General features: G+C 49.5%; 1 protein-coding gene across 8 annotated transcripts in view; it reads right to left on the bottom strand.

Annotated features, from left to right (window-relative positions):
• The window catches only part of RAF1 (Raf-1 proto-oncogene, serine/threonine kinase), an 82002-nt gene extending 81336 nt beyond the window's left edge, over positions 1-666 (bottom strand). The window contains exon 1 of one of the 8 annotated variants that reach the window (XM_055259400.2): positions 192-666. The gene's annotated coding sequence lies outside the window, so the exon portion shown is untranslated. The remainder of the gene's footprint in view (positions 1-191) is intronic. The other 7 variants (XM_055259398.2, XM_055259401.2, XM_055259402.2 and 4 more) reach the window with 7 other exon arrangements.
• Between the last annotated feature and the right edge of the window lie 12158 nt (positions 667-12824).

Raw genomic sequence — 12824 nt, 5'->3', positions numbered from 1 at the left:
CGGCCATGACACCGGACTCCGGGGCCCCCGCCCAACGCTACCCGGGGTGACAGCGGCCTGGCCCAAGCCCTCTGCCCGGCAGCCGCGGGGCCGCTCCATCAGCGCCACCCAGGCCCGGTCGCCCTGGAAGCCGATCCCTCAGCCCCGCCGCCCGGCTCCCCCGGCATCCACGACTTGGCCCTGCCACCTACCTGAGGGAGCCAGGCCGCCCCAACGTCCTGTCGTTCGGCGGCAGCTTCTCGCCCGCTCCTCCTCCCCGCGGCGGGTGAGGGAGCGGGAGGCGGTCACATTCGGCGCGTCCCCAGTCCAGGGGACGGAGCCCCGAGCAGCCCCCGCATCGTAGCAAACGCACTCCGCGCCTCAGGGCACGCGCCCCAAAGCCCGGCCAGCTGACCCTTTTCGGGGCCCAAAAAAAAGCAGCAGAAAACCGTTCCCGCCTCACAATCGTTTTCCTCTTACTCCCGCCATCTAAGATGGCGGCCCAAGCGCCCGCGATTAAAACTCTCGGGCGGCCCCGGCAAGCGAGCCCTCGACTCGGTGCTCGTCCTCCCGACCTGCGACGCCACCGGCTCTCCGATTCTGCGCGAGCCCTACTGGCAGTCGACTTCTAACTTGGCTCGGGCATCCATCGCTCTAGCCTGAACCCAGGCCCCGCCCCCGGGGCGTGACCTCGCGATCTGGTGGCCGCCATTTCGAAGCTGAGGAGGTTAGGCGATGATGCTGACTTGCTTTCAGGAGGGGCACTCGGTAATCGAGAAGAACCGGCTTTCGGCCAGCCAGGAGTGGCCAGAGGCCTAGAACGGGAAAAGAAGGCCTGCCTGCCCAGCATTGCAAGGCCCAGCGATCACCAGACGTGCCCCAGGACACAGGGCACAGTGTCCAACTTTGACGCGTCCTCTCCAATCACTTTAATACCATATCACGGCTCCACCACTTGCCAGCTATGTGGACAGTCCCTGAACCTTAAACAGTCTTTTCCTTGTGTGTAAATTCGGGGTTCATTTTTCCCCCATCACATTAGCAACAAGTTAGAAAAACTGATAATATCCAGTTTGGTCCAAGGTATATTGAAACATGTTGTGTGCCCTCGCGGCGCTACCACAGTGGAACTTAAACATGTTAAAAGTATATATCCTTCCTCCTGGCAGTTTCACTTCTAGACACTAATTCTAGAGAAATAAGTACACACATACACAAAAAGTTATGTGTGAAGATATTTAATGCCATAGTATTTGCATTCTGGAGAAACACTGGGGATGAAATGAAGATTAATAGGAAACTGGTTAAGAACGCTGCTACACATCCAATCTGGGTTGTCATCCATCCAAGAATGAACTAGATACAGTTACTGAATTTTAAAAAAACAACAAAAAAAGGGCCGGGCGCTGTGGCTCACTCCTGTAATCCCAGCACTTTGTGAGGCCGAGGCGGGCGGATCACTTGAGGTCGGGAGTTTGAGACCAGCCTGACCAACAGGGAGAAACCCCGTCTCTACTAAAAATACAAAAATTAGCCGGGTGTGGTGGCGTGCGCCTGTAATCCCAGCTACTCAGGAGGCTGAGGCAGGAGAATCGCTTGAACCCGGGAGACTGAGGTTGCAGTGAGCCCAGATCGCGCCATTACACTCCAGCCTGGGCGACAGAGCAAGACTCTGTCTCGAAAAAATAAATAAATATAAAAAAATAAAAATACAAAATTAGCTGGGCGTGGTGGTGCATGCCTGTCATCCCATCTATTCGTTAGGCTGAGACAGAAGAATTGCTTGTACCCGGGAGGCAGAGATTGCGGTGAGCCGAAATTGCGTCATTGCACTCCAGCCTGGGCAACAAGAGCGAAACTCGCCTCAAAAAAAAAAAAAAGACATGGCTGGGCGTGGTGGCTCACGCCTGTAATCCCAACACTTTGGGAGGCCGAGGCGGGCAGATCACTTGAGGTCATGAGTTTGAGACCAACCTGGCCAACATGGTGAAACGTCTCTACTAAAAAATACAAAACAAATAGGCTGGGTGCGGTGGCTCACGCCTGTAATCCCAGCACTTTGGGAGGCCGAGGCGGGGGGATCACGAGGTCAGGAGATGAGACCATCCTGGCTAACACAGTGAAACCCCGTCTCTACTAAAAATACAAAAAATTAGCCGGGTGTGGTGGCGGGCGCCTGTAGTCCCAGCTACTCGGGAGGCTGAGGCAGGAGAATGGCGTGAACCTGGGAGGCGGAGCTTGCAGTGAGCCGGGATCGCGCCACTGCACTCCAGCCTGGGCAACAGAGCGAGACTCTGCCTCAAAAAACAAACAAACAAACAAACGAACAAACAAAAAAATTGGCCAGGTGTGGTGGTGCGTGCCTGCAATCCCAGCTACTCAGGAGGCTGAGGCAGGATAATCACTTGAACCCAGTAGGCAGAGGTTGCAGTGAGCCGAGATAGTGCCACTGCACTCCAGCCTGGGTGACAGAGCCAGACTCTGTCGCAAAAAAGAAAAAAAAAAGTCATTAAGTTAAAAAAGCAGAACATTACGTATGATCTTATTTATGCAACACAGGAACACAAGATACCTACCTAATACTACAGAATGCCATGTGCACTATTACTTTTCAATATTGAGAGCCTATTAGGTACCACACATTATTTTGGATATAGGAAAATTAACAGTAATCAAAATCCCTGCCTTCTAGTAATGGGAGACTAAAAGAAAATATAAATAATGAAATTCAGGCTGGATGTGGTGGCCAAAGCCTCTAATCCCAGCACTTTGAGAGGCCAAGGAAGGAGGCTCACTTCAGCCCAGGAATTGAAGACCAGCCTGAGCAACATGAGACCCCATCTCTACCAAAAAAAAAAAAGACAAGAAAATTAGTGTGCATGGTGACATGCTCCTGTAATCCAACTAGGGAGGAGGCTGAGGCGGGAGGATCACTTGGAGTTGGGGATAGCACAAGCTATGATTGCCTCACTGCACTCCAGCCTGGACAACATAGCAAGACCCTGTCTCTTAAAAAAGAAGAAGAAAGGAAAAATGAAGCAAAGTGAGAATGACAGGAGTATGTGGACCAACGTAAAAATAAATGTAGGAGAAAGACTGGCCGGGCGCGGTGGCTCACGCCTGTAATCCCAGCACTTTGGGAGGCCGAGGCAGGCAGATCACAAGGTCAGGAGATCGAGACCATCCTGGCTAACACGGTGAAATCCTGTCTCTACTAAAAATACAAAAAATTAGCCCAGCATGGTGGTGGGCGCCTGTAGTCCCAGCTACTCGGGAGGCTGAGGCAGGAGAATGGCGTGAACCCAGGAGGCAGAGCTTGCAGTGGGCCAAGATGGCGCCACTGCACTCTGGCCTGGGCGACAGAGCGAAATTCCATCTCAAAAAAAAAAAAAAAAGAAAGACTAGAAGGTGTGGAATGTGGATAGCATGAGGGGGATTTTTTAAATGGGAATAATAGGCCAGGCATGGTGGCTCAAGCCTGTAATCCCAGCACTTTGGGAAGCCGAGGCAGGCAGATCACCTGAGGTTGGGAGTTCAAGACCAGCCTGACCAACATGGAGAAACCCCATGTCTACTAAAAATACAAAATTAGCCGGGCATGGTGGCCTGTAATCCTAGCTACTCGGGAGGCTGAGGCAGGAGAATTGCTTGAACCTGGGAGGCAGAAGTTGCGGTTAGCGGAGATTGTGCCATTGCACTCTGGTCTGGGCAACAAGGGTGAAACTCCGTCTCAAATAAATAAATAAATAAAATAAAATAAAATGGGAATAATAACACCTTCCTTGCAGGATTAAATGAGATAAAACCTGGAGAGCACTTAGTGCAGAGCCTGGTGGTTGAGACTTAAGTGCCTAGAGCCTGACTTGCCTGGGTTCAAATTTGGACTCTGCCATTTCCTTATCTGTGACTTGGAGAACTCATTTAAACTTCTCAATTCTTCATTCCCTCATCTATAATGGAAATGTGATGATACTACTTCTTAGAGTTGTAAGGATTTAGTAAGTTTTAGACGTAAAGTACTTGGAACAGTGCCTTCCTCATATTAAGCATTGTAGAAGTGTTAGCTGTAATTACTAGAGCTATCTCCCTCTTTTTCTAAAATAACACTGGTTTACAAGGAAACCAAAGAAGTCAATATTATAACTATCTCTAATTATCATTATCATTATTACTTGAGGCAGAGTTTCGAAGCCACACTTGCTGACCTTCTGATTATTCCTTCCTTCAGCATCCCCAGCTGATATTTGCCCAGCACTTTACATCTTAGAAATTTAAGGAGCCGGCCGGGCGCGGTGGCTCACGCTTGTAATCCCAGCACTTTGGGAGGCCGAGGCGGGTGGATCACGAGGTCAGGAGATCGAGACCACGGTGAAACCCCGTCTCTACTAAAAATACAAAAAAATTAGCCGGGCGTGGTGGCGGGCGCCTGTAGTCCCAGCTACTCGGAGAGGCTGAGGCAGGAGAATGCCGTGAACCCAGGAGGCGGAGCTTGCAGTGAGCCGAGATTGCGCCACTGCACTCCAGCCTGGGCGACAGAGTGAGACTCCGTCTCAAAAAAAAAAAAAAAAAAAGAAATTTAAGGAGCCTATGCCTCATTCAAACTTTTCAGCTCACTTGGAAGAATGGCTACTTCATTTTAAAAAAAATTTATTGAGGTGAAATGAACCATTTTAAACTGAACATTTAGTGGCATTTAGTACACTCAGTCTTTTACAGCCACCACCCCTAGTTCCAAAACATTTCCATTACTCCAAAGTAAAACCCCTTACCCATAAAGCATTTTCTTCCCCATCCCCTGAACATCTGGCAATCACCAATATGCATTCTGTCACTATGGATTTTTCTATTCTGGATATTACATAAAAATGGACTCACACAATACGTGGCCTTTTGTGACTGACTTCTTTCACTTGGCATAATGTTTTCAAGGTTCATCCACATGGTAGCATGTGTCAGTACTTTATTCATTTTCATGGCTGAATAATATTCCATTGTAAGTTTATACCACATTTTGTTTATCCATTCATCTGTTGGTGGACATTTGGGCTGTTTCCATTTTTTGGGCATCATGTGTGCTAAGAACATGTGTGTTACATGCTGGGTTGCATATCCCCTATTTTGGATACCTCTGGTTTGGTGGTAGGAGAGGTCAAGTGTGCTAAAGTTATTAGGGAAGGTCTCAGAAGAGTAATAGGAGGAAGGAATGAGTCTGAAATGTTTGAAGGAAGAATAGACATGCCCATGATGTCAGATCAGAAGAGGAAAATAGGCCGGGCACAGTGGCTCATGCCTGTAATCCCAACACTTTGGGAGGCTGAGGCGGGCAGATCACCTGAGGTCAGGAGTTTAAGACCAGCCTGGCCAACATGACAAAATCCCGTCTCTATTAAAACACAAAAATTAGCTGGGCATGGTGGCGCATGCTTGTACTCCCAGTTACTCTGTAGGCTGAGGCACAAGAATTGCTTGAACCGGGGAGGTGGAGGTTGCAGTGAGCCAAGATCGTGCCACTGCACTCCAGCCTGGGTGACAGAGACCCTGTCTCAAAAAAAAAAAAAAAAAAAAAGATATACAGTTGGCCAGGCGCGGTGGCTCACGCCTGTAATCCCAGCACTTTGGGAGGCCAAGGCGGGCAGATCACAAGGTCAGGAGATTGAGACCATCCTGGCTAACACGGTGAAATCCTGTCTCTACTAAAAATACAAAAAATTAGCCGGGCTTGGTGGCAGATGCCTGTAGTCCCAGCTACTCGGTAAGCTGAGACAGGAGGATGGCATGAACCCGGGGGGCGGAGCTTGCAGTGAGCGGAGATCACGCCACTGTACTCCAGCCTGGGCGACAGAGCAAGACTCTATCTCAAAAAAAAAAAGAAAAGAAAAAGGAAAGATATACAGTAAGGTCTTTATGCTTGGCAAAAAGGGTACATTTTTCAGATGAAGGAAAGAAAAAATAATGGCCATTTATGGAATGTCTTCACGTATCAGGCATTTTTACAGTTTCCAATACACAACCCATAAGAGGCCTCATCTTCACATGAGGAGAGGGTAAGTAATTTGTCCTAAGACACAAAGCTGGTGGTAAGTAGTGGAGCAAGGATTTGGATCTGTTTTGTTTGTTCATTCCTCATTCAGTTAATAAAAATTTTTTGGTGGACTGGTGGCTCACACCTGTAATCCCAGCAATTCAGGAGGCCAAAGTGAGAGAACCACTTGAGGCCAGGAGTTTGAGACCAGCCTGGACTACATCATGAGACTCCATCTCTATCAAAAATTTTTAAAATTAGCCAGAGGTGGTGGCACATTCCTGTAGTTCTAGCTTGCTGGGAGGCTGAAGCAGGAGGATCAGCTGAGCCCAGGAACTGGAGGCTGCAGTCAGCTATGATCATGCCACTGCACTCCAGCTTGTCTGAAAAAAGCTAAAATTGGCCGGTTATAGTGGCTCATGCCTGTAATCCCAGCACTTTGGGAGGCCAAGGCGGGTGGATCACCTGAGGTTGGGAGTTCGAGACTAGCCTGACCAACATGGAGAAACCCCATCTCTACTAAAAGTACAAAATTAGCCGGATGTGGTGGCACATGCCTGTAATCCCAGCTACTCAGGAGGCTGAGGCAGGAGAATCGCTTGAACCCAGGAGGCAGAGGTTGCGGTGAGCCGAGATCGTGCCATTGCACTCCAGCCTGGGCAACAAGAGGGAAACTCTGTCTCAAAAAAAAAAAAAAAAACTAAGGCCGGGCGCAGTGGCTTACACCAGTAATCCCAGCACTTGGGGAGGCCGAATAGGGCGGATCACGAGGTCAGGAGATCGAGACCATCCTGGCTAACACAGTGAAACCCCGCCTCTACTTAAAATACAAAAAATTAGCCGGGCGTGGTGGCGGGCGCCTATAGTCCCAGCTACTTGGGAGGCTGAAGCAGGAGAATAGCGTGAACTCGAGAGTCAGAGCTTGCAGTGAGCAGAGATTGCGCCACTGCACTCCAGCCTGGGTCACAGAGCGAGACTCCGTCTCAAAAAAAAAAAAAAAAAAAAAAAAAAAAAAAAGAATTTCTTAAGATGTTTTTTAGATCCCGAATTTCAGCAAGACAGCTGACCTCAAATAGTCTGAAGACCCACTGACCCCTGCAGAGGAATGGAGTCAGCATGAGAATACATTTTCCTCATCTCCCTGTCCCATGACTTTGCCCTGTGCCCTTTGAGCAATCAAGGATCTCCACACTTTGGCTGATTCCCAAACCCCTGAAAACCCTAGCCCCAAACTCTATGGAGGCGGATTTGAGGTTTCCTCCCATCTCCTCGTTCAGCACCCCTAGAATTAAACCTCTTTCACTGCTGCAATGTGGTGAATTGACTTGCCATGTGCACTGGATAAAGGACCTATTATGGTTACAATTCCACTCATCCTTTAAGATAGCTTACATGTTACCTCTGGTCACTGCCTCCCTCCTCTTGGTGCCCCTCACACAGTTATCCATGAGAGCACATTTACGTCACCTGCTGGGGCAACTGTTTGTTTACATGGCTCTGTCTCTCCCAGCACCCAGCCCAGGCCAGCCCCACACTTCAAAGTCCCTGCAGGGCAGGATGGCATGGAAAGGTCACAGGTTTGGGAGTCAGACTGAATATGACTCCACCCTCTGTCCTCAGCCTCATCTGCTCCCCCAGTTTTCTGTGCTCTAACCACACTGGCCTGCACTGCTGTCTCACTTCATGGCCCTTACACACGCTGTTCCAACTGCTTAGAATGCTCTTCCTCTGGCTCTTTTTCATCCTTTCGTGCCCAGCTTAACTGTCACCTCCTGAGACAGGCCTTCCTTGACTACTGAAGCTAAAGACACACCCTCTTCCCATTCTGTCATTCTCCAGCAATTCCCTTCACTGATTTGCCACAACCCTAATTATCATATTATTCATTTACTTGTTTGCTGCTTGTCTCGCCTGCTAGAGCTTAAAGTCCTTGAGTACATACAGGGACTTTGCCTTGTTTACTGCTATAGGCCCAGCTCTAACACAGGGCCTGGCATATATTAAGCATTAAAAAAATTTAATTTTAGCTTTTTTTTTTTTTGAGACGGAGTCTCACTCTGTCGCCGAGGAGGGTGGATCACCTGAGGTCAAGAGTTTAAGACCAGCCTGGCCAACACGGTGAAACCCTGTCTCTACTAAAACTACAATAATTGGCCGGGTGCGGTGGCTCACGCTTGTAATCCCAGCACTTTGGGAGGCCGAGGCAGGCGGATCACGAGGTCAGGAGATCGAGACCACGGTGAAACCCCATCTCTACTAAAAATACAAAAAATTAGCCGGGCGTGGTGGTGGGCGCCTGTAGTCCCAGCTACTCGGAGAGGCTGAGGCAGGAGAATGGCATGAACCTGGGATGCGGAGCTTGCAGTGAGCCGAGATCGCGCCACTGCACTCCAGCCTGGGTGACAGAACGAGACTCCGTCTCAAAAAAAAAATTAGCGACGTGTGGTAGCCTACACCTGTAGACCGGGCTACTCAGGAAGTTGAGGCAGGAGGATTGCTTGAACGTGGGAGGTCAAGACTGCAGTGAGCCATGAGTGTACCATTGCACTCCAGCCTGGGTGACAAAGTGAGACCTTGCCAAAAAAAAAAAAAAAAAAACTTATCTATAGGAACAATGGGGGTGCAAATGGTCAGTATCTAGTGCCCTATAACTTTCAGTTACAAGAAAGTGGGTCAAGTGCAGCCTAAGTAATGCTTAATTATAACTATTAATATATTTTTGTCCAAAATTCTTGTTAATCCTGTGAGGACAACTTCAGAATGTTCCAGACTGAGAAGGGAAGGAGTGCAGGGCAAGAGGTGGGGACAGTATGGGCAAAGGCATAGAGGTGTGATTAGCATAAGTTTGGGAAACAGCAAGCAGGTCTCTGAGGTTGGAGATTGCCTTCATGGGGCAGACAGCATGGAGAGAATGACGAAAGGGAATCCTAGAGGGGCAAAAGATACCTGGCCCAGTGTCAATCCCCCTCATGCCATAATGGGCAGCCCATGATGGAGGGTGAGGGCCTGGTTGCTGGGGTGGCAACCACAATATATGCTATGGTGTCATTTGCAGGAAAGCCTAGTACAGCCATCTTGGAAAACAATTAAAAATTAAGACCTGGGCTCTCTCATAAATTACTGGGGTGCATATACATTGGAACAATCGGCCAGGCGTGGTGGCTCACACCTGTAATCCCAGCACCTTGGGAGGCCGAGATGGGTGGATCACCTGAGGTCAGGAGTTCAAGACCAGCCTGGCCAACATGGTGAAATCCCATCTCTACAAAAATACCAAAAAAAAAAAAAAGCCAGAAAAAGCCAGGCATGATGGCAGGTGCCTGTAATCCCAGCTACTGGGGAGGCTGAGGCAGAAGAATCGCTTGATCCCGGGAAGCGGAGATTGCAGTGAGCCGAGATTGTGCTATTGCACTCCAGCCTGGGTGACAGAGCGAGACTCCGTCTCAAAAAAAAAAAAAAAAAAAAAAAAAAAAAAATTGGAACAATCTCTATGGAAGGTAATTTGGCAATATCAAAATTATAAATGCATATATCTTTTGTGCTAGAAATTCTTCTCCTGGGAATTTATCTTACAGATATACTTGTAAAGGTGTGAAATTATGTCCAAACAGGTTATTCCTTGCCACATTGCTTGTAATCTTTTTTTTTTTTGAGATGGAGTCTCCCTCTGTCGCTAGGCTGCAGTGCAGTGGCGCCATCTCGGCTCACTGCAACCTCCGACTCCCTGGTTCAAGCGATTTTCCTGCCTCACCCTCCCGAGTAGCTGGGATTACAGGCACATGCCACCACACCCAGCTAATTTTTTTTTTTTTTTTGTATTTTTAGTAGACATGGGGTTTCACCATGTTGGCGAGGATGGTCTCGAACTCCTGACCTCGTGATTCGCCCGCCTCAGCCTCCCAAAGTGCTGGGATTATAGCCGTGAGCCAGGCATGGTGGCCCACCACTTCCCCCACCACCTCCATGGCTCACCTCTAAAGGAAGGTTGCCCACAGCATTCCCTCACAACTCACATGTGAGTCTCGCACTGATAGTCCACTCCTGCTGCAGCCACAGCTGCCTGCACCAGACCCAGTGCTGCCATCCCCAAGTGCTCTAAGTGCAACAAGAAGGTGTACTTGGCTGGGTGAGGTGGCTCATGCCTGTAATCCCAGCACTTTGGGAGGCCAAGGTGGGTGAATCACCTGAGGTCAGGAGTTCGAGAGCACCCTGGCCAACATGGCGAAACCCTGTCTCTATTAAAAATACAAAAATTAGCCGGGAGGACGGGCGCGGTGGCTCACGCCTGTAATCCCAGCACTTTGGGAGGCCGAGGCGGGCGGATCACGAGGTCAGGAGATGGAGACCATCCTGGCTAACACGGTGAAACCCCGTCTCTACTAAAAAAAATACAAAAAATTAGACGGGCGCGATGGCGGGCGCCTGTAGTCCCAGCTACTCGGGAGGCTGAGGCAGGAAAATGGCGTGAACCCGGGAGGCGGAGCTTGCCGTGAGCCGAGATAGCGCCACTGCACTCCGGCCTGGGCAAAAGAGCGAGATTCTGTCTCAAAAAAAAAAAAAAAAAAAAATTAGCCGGGCATGGTGGCACACGCCTGTAGTCCCAGCTACTCGGGAGGCTGAAGCAGGAGAATTGCTTGAACCCGGGAGATGGAGGTTGCAGTGAGCTGAGATCGCGCCACTGCACTCCAGCCTGGGTGACAGAGCGAGACTCCATCTCAAAAAAAAAAAAGAAAAAAGTGTACTTTGCTGAACAGGTGACCTCCCAGGGCAAGGACTGGCATTGGCCCTGCCTCAAGTGTGAGAAGTGCGGAAAGACACTGACCTCCAAGGGCCACCCGGAGCATGAAGGCAAGCCCTACTGCAACCACCTCTGCTATTTCGCTGTGTTCAGGCCCAAAAGCTTTGGGCGAGGTGGAGCTGAGAGTCATGCTTTCAAGTAAACCCAAATGGTGGAGACCTCATCTGGGCCACTGTCCAGACTGATATCAGGCTATACCCCAGACACTCAAGGCTTCCTCGTCGCTCCTCATGGCCTCAATAAACCTGAACACTTGGGGGTGGGAGGGGGAAGACTTACTTGCTCTGAGCCCTGGAAACACCTCAGAGCTGAAGACCCACCTTCAACAGGAGCCTGATTATACCATATTCCTACTTTAGCAGTGTGGGGAAAAGAAAAGGATCAGACTGTTACTGTATCTGTGTAGAAAGAAGTAGACAGAAGAGACTCCATTTTGTTCTGAACTAAGAAAAATTCTTCTGCCTTGAGATGCTGTTAATCTGTAACCCTACTCCCAACCCTGTGCTCGCAGAGACATGTGCTGTGTGGACTCAAGGTTTAATGGATTTAGGGCTATGCAGGATGTGCGTTGTTAAACAAATGCTTGAATGCAGCATGCTTGTTAAAAGTCATCACCACTCCCTAATCTCAAGTACCCAGGGACACAAAACACTGCAGAAGGCCACAGGGACCTCTGCCTAGGAAAGCCAGGTATTATCCAAAGTTTCTTCCCATGTGATAGCCTGAGATATGGCCTTGTGGGAAGGGAAAGACCTGACCGTCCCCCAGGCCGACACCCGTAAAGGGTCTGTGCTGAGGAGAATTAGTAAAAGAGGAAGGCCTCTTTGCAGTTGAGATAAGAGGAAGGCATGTGTCTCCTGCTCGTGCCTGGGCAATGGAATGTCTTGGTGTAAAACCCGATTATATTATTCCATCTACTGACATAGGAGAAAAACCGCCTTACGGCTGGAGGTGAGACGTGCTGGCAGCAATACTGCTCTTTAATGCACTGAGATGTTGATGTATGTGCACATCAAGGCACAGCACCTTTTTCTTAACCTTGTTTATGACACAGAGACATTTGTTCACATGTTTTCCTGCTGACCCTCTCCCCACTATTACCCTATTGTCCTGCCACATCCCACTCTCTGAGATGGTAGAGATAATGATCAATAAATACTGAGGGAACTCAGAGACCGGGCTGGCGCGGGTCCTTGGTGTGCTGAGTGCCGGTCCTCTGGGCCCAGTTTTCTTTCTCTATACTTTGTCTCTGTGTCTCTTTCTTTTCTCAGTCTCTCGTCCCACCCGATGAGAAACATCCACAGGTGTAGAGGGGCAGGCTGCCCCTTCATCCAGCTCCTGAGGAGAACATGCATTTTCTCCTTGATAAGCCCAATCCCTCCTCTCTCTTCTGCACAGAGGGGCTGGCCTGGACTCTGGAGTCAGACAGCTGGGAGACCAAACCCCAGCCTGCCCCTCATCTCTGTGATTCTTGGCCTCTCCCTCAGGTCAAGTAGGAAACACTTGCCTTCAGGCCTTGCTGGGAGGAAACAAAACTGGAAAGCACAGTCCCTAGCACACAGTAGGAGCGCAGAAAGTGCGGCTCCTCCCCCTCTCCCCAACCTCTCCCTGACTCACTGCTTTCTGCCCTATATGGACAAGTCGACCGGGTCTTGAAGAAGAAAAACACCAATGTGCCCCTTGTACTTGCTACCCTGATTCCTCCCCTTTAGGGCCAAATTAATCTAAACAATGGTCTAGGCTCAGGCTGAATTTTCTCACCCACCCCTGCGTTAAGCCCTGACAGTTGGCCTTCCACAGCCATCCCCAGAATGCCTTTCCTTCCCACAGAAACCACTCTCCAAGGCCCCGGTAAATCCCAGGAGGGTGTCCCAAGCCCAGGCCTCAATGCCCTTTGTGGCATTTGGTAAAGGGTATGCCCTTCCTGTTGAAACTCTACCTCTGTGCTTCTCTCTTATTTCACACCAGCGCTGTCTGATTCTTCTCGTCCCAGGACTGGCTCCTTTTACGCTTGCAGGAATGTGG

The sequence above is a fragment of the Symphalangus syndactylus genome, chromosome 21 (assembly GCF_028878055.3).
Source record: "Symphalangus syndactylus isolate Jambi chromosome 21, NHGRI_mSymSyn1-v2.1_pri, whole genome shotgun sequence".
NCBI classification, from domain to species: domain Eukaryota; kingdom Metazoa; phylum Chordata; class Mammalia; order Primates; family Hylobatidae; genus Symphalangus; species Symphalangus syndactylus.
The sequence above is the reverse complement of the archived record's forward strand: the minus strand, read 5'-3'. Positions and strand labels throughout refer to the sequence as shown.